Consider the following 4,166-nt stretch of genomic DNA (forward strand, 5'->3'; position numbering starts at 1 on the left):
TACAAGGTTGTGCCGCAGACCCTTTGTTGGCGTGGATGTGGGTGAGCCTCAGGGGGTCATGTCTTTATCTGCCTTCATTTATCCTCCCTATTGAAGGGCTCCTTCAGGACATCGGTCAGTCTCCGGGGGGAATGATTTGGAGAGCGACAAAAGAATTTGGGCCCTTTGGGGGAGGGGGCTTCAGAATTCAGTAAACATCTGGACAGGGGAGGCAGGTTCTCAAGCAGTCTAGCTGGGGGGATGTCAAAGGGGGAAAGCTGTGCGGCCCGCTCTCCGCGCTGGGGCGACGCTTGCTGCAGAAAGACAGACAGAAGCCCCCGTAGGTAGATAGGAAGGCTATTCTAAAGCTGCTCTGTTGGTCCCTCTCGGTGAGCGCAGTGCTCCGCGTGTTGGTTCTCACGGCGAGTCTAAGGAAATAGCCGTTTCGCATGGCCGGCGAACAGCATGTGACGGATGCTAAGTCTGGGTGTGCTACGAATAACCCAAGGTTGCACAAGCCGGGCCGCTATTAAGAAGTTCTCAAGCACTCTGTCATCCCCGAGGCTTGTAAAACACTTTGTACTTCAGGTAACCGGTAGGGTCTCCATCAGGATGGAAAAAACCAACAAAACAAAACAAAAATGGAGCACTGTGAGGCTATGTGACTTCCTTTCACCCCCACAGTGAGATTCTGAATCTGAACTCTTGACTCTCAACACTCACTTTATTGTTGAGTCCATCCATTTAGAACGAAGGAGTCAGCCTGATTCACCATGCGCCACATAGCACTACTCAGTCCCCTCCACTCCCCAAATGGACCCTCAAACAGTCAAAGAAGCTGGCCTCTGTCAAGAGACAATGGGATGTGGGTTTGTCCGAATTCGGGAGCTGATGGCCAGTCGGTTCAAGTCCCACGGACTACCAGGAAGGAACCTTCCTCAACTGTCCTGGTGGACACGAGGTTTCCTCCTCGATCCTTTTGTATCCTATTGTTTTAACCTACAGAAGATATTATTTTGGTCCAAACACATATAAGTATGTGTCCTATAATAAATATTGAGCTCCTAAAAGTAAGGACTATGTAAACAACAACAACAGCAACTTTTTAAAAAGAACTTCATATCCCCTGAGCCCTGACTGGTTGCGAACAATAGATGTTTGACAAATGCTTGCTGAGCTGAGCTCACTGAGTGGAGGTTTAGTCATAGTCAAGAAAGAACGCTGAGTCCTTTGGGAGAGGTTTTAAAGAGAGAAATCAACAACCTGAATCGATTTAGCATCTTTGGGTAATATATTAGTACCTGGGTTTCGCCAACACAAAGGGCTAACTTGCACAGCCGGCCAAAGAGCTTCCCGGTTCTGACAGAGAAGTGTGGACCCAATCTCATTGTAACCCAGCCCTGGAATGAAACTCTCCTCTGTAACTTTCTCTCAACTGTTAGTTTGTTCGAGTTTTAAAAAAGGGGGACAGAGAGAAGAAGAAAACCATTTTGGGGGGGAAATGTTTGGCTTATGACTTTGGACACCCTGTCTGGTGTCTAAGTGTTGGACTAGTCCAGTGCTGGCATACTGGATATTCCATTACACCAAAGTCTCTGCCCAAAGGAGATTCTGTTTGGGGTAAGGGAACTATGGTTTGTACATGCTAATCTGTGTGCAGTGACAGACTATGATATCCTACTCCTCTGCTCTAAAATCTGGGAATAAATCGGTCCACATCGCATTTTTAACTCGTAATATTTGAGTTAGATTTCAACAACTGCATTGGACAAAGTATCATCTCTAGGGTCTGTACCTCGGGCTTTTCTTAAAGGGCTGTGTCATCAAATATTCTTTCTCTTCCTCTCATAGTAATTGCTATTATTGTTAGGTGCCAACCCTATCTATGTACATAGTACACAGTGATGGAATTCTGAAATGTCAGCTGGGCAGGTGGCCATCCAGATGAAAGACTACACTTTCCAATCGTTCTTGCCTAATCAACAGACTGGCCCATATGATAACACACAAAAATATTGTGTGTAACATCTAAGAAATGTCCTAAAGAAAGAGATGCTTTTCCATGCCCTCCTCCCGTGCCCCGCTGCCAACTCCACTAATTGCCTGGAGGACATGATATTGAGTCATAACAATTAGGGCAACACTCTAGATCCCAGGGGACAACAAACTAGGGGTCTGGGTCCGTGGACAGCCACAGGAAGCAGAGCTGCCAGTGTAGTCATGGACCACACTCCTCCATAACACTACACAGGAATGCACTAACCCTCTGTCTTGTTTGCCACTGGTGCCTTGGGTTGTGGTTATACCCAGCCAAACTTCCAACCCAACTATGTCCTGGCTCTGCGAGTTTCTTGAGGGCCCACTGTACCATGTGAATGAACCATTGTAACTTAGATGTTCAGAATTCAAGATTCCAGATGGCCCTGGAGTATCTTAACAGGGGCCCATGAGGCCTGTGAGAGAGTTGCCATGGGGCCACCAGCAGGACAAGGAAGGGGGTCCAAACCCATTTTTGATTTTTTTCTAACCTTAGGAGCCCAGTACTTCCAAGTACTTGGAAGGGGACTAAAAACCCAAATTTAAGGCAGTGGAACAAACATGACTTCACCATTTGGGAACCAATGTCCTCACCTGCAAAAAGGTATTAGATAAGACAACACGTTCTCCTTCTGGAAGAACATAAAGTTAACTTTGGGGGAGTAAAGTCGTTTGTCACTGAGTAACAGACAGAAAGCACACCCACTGTACAGAAGATCCAACCAGAAGCTGCGCCAAGGCTTATACTGCAGTGACAGAGAGAGAAAAGACCCATCAAACATGCTTAAGGAGACGGATTGTGGAAACATGTCAAGCTTACAGCTACACACAGCTGCACAGGGTAATTGCCTACAGAGGGCAACGGATGACTAAACCTCTTTGGAGATAAATTTGGGAATATATTGTAAAGATGAAATTGTGTATAACTCTGACCAGTCATTGCACTTTTTGATCTATATCTACAGGACCCTCAAATCTGCATACCGAGGCATGTGCAATTACGTCCCTTCAGTTAGAACCATTAGTGATCTCCATTGACAATGGAATCACTATTTATACATTGAATGTGAACACCTCGATTCCAGGGGAAAAAACCCGATCTATATGTCACAACGTGGATCTATGACCAAAGCAAGTTGTGGAATAATAAACCACTTATGCAAAGTGTAGGGAGCATTCCAAACAAGCCATCGTGCTACCTTTCGTTTGGAGTCACGGATGCAGAAAAGCTTTTAACAATCGAGGATGAGGATGCCTGTCAGACCCTGGGGAGCGTGACATCTGGGATGGAGAGGAGGCTGGGGAAGGGACGGGTTGGGGATAGGTACAAAGGAATTTTGACAGTTGTCAAGTTTTATTGCTGGGATTCAAAATTGCAAGCAAACAAATAGAAGCACACTTGGAAGTTTGCTCCTTTTGGATGCTTGGTGCATGGGTGCTTATTTTAGTCTGTTCAGAACTGCTGTTTTTCCACATTGAAAACAAAAATCTCTCTTGAGGGCTAATAGCCAGAGGAGAAACACAGTGACCAAAGCAGAGACCAGAATGGGAAGATGCCAAGGAAAGAGGGAGTGTGAAGTGAACACTGAAAGAGGAGAAGAGAACTAGACTGAGGGGAGGGCGGGGGCGCGGCGGCAGTCCTCCTCATTTCCTTTGGGAAGCAGCAAGTCCCTTGCCCAGAGGTGGGCAGAAGCAGAAATGAACATTGCTGGGGCCTGGACTAGCGTCCTGGGGCTTCAGTGGCCCCTGGAACACCAGGGGGCAACGGGACAGGCCTATGCTGGCCCCTTCTCCGTGACTTCTAGAGGGGACTTCTCTCTCCTTGCTCCGGGATGCCAGTCTGTGCTAGGTGCATGATCTGGCAGAAACCTCCATACCTGGGGGGGTGGGGGTCAAAAATCCCAAATCTTCGGTCATTTTCAGTCCATCAGGCAGAACACTTTTAAGATGGGTAGCTACATCTGTAGACAATTGGACATCCCCTCACAGAAGGGTCACAAGGAAGGGACAAGCCAGCCAGGGTGCAGTATAGCACCGATGAAACTCACTCTTCCTCTAGTTCTTTAATGTTTCCTCTCCCCACCACACATACTATCATGACCTCAGTTCTACCTTACAGATCTGGATAGACATGAGCATGTACATTGGTA

The 4,166-nt window shown here is 47.0% G+C and overlaps 1 protein-coding gene across 1 annotated transcript in view; it reads right to left on the reverse strand.

The window, feature by feature from the left end:
- Positions 1-4,166, reverse strand: part of RAD51B (RAD51 paralog B) — a 774,217-nt gene that overhangs the window by 8,367 nt on the left and 761,684 nt on the right. The window lies entirely within an intron of this gene.

Source organism: Echinops telfairi, unplaced genomic scaffold (genome assembly GCF_000313985.2).
Source record: "Echinops telfairi isolate 266 unplaced genomic scaffold, ASM31398v2 ScPeMD7_18;HRSCAF=68, whole genome shotgun sequence".
Taxonomy (NCBI): Eukaryota; Metazoa; Chordata; class Mammalia; order Afrosoricida; family Tenrecidae; genus Echinops; species Echinops telfairi.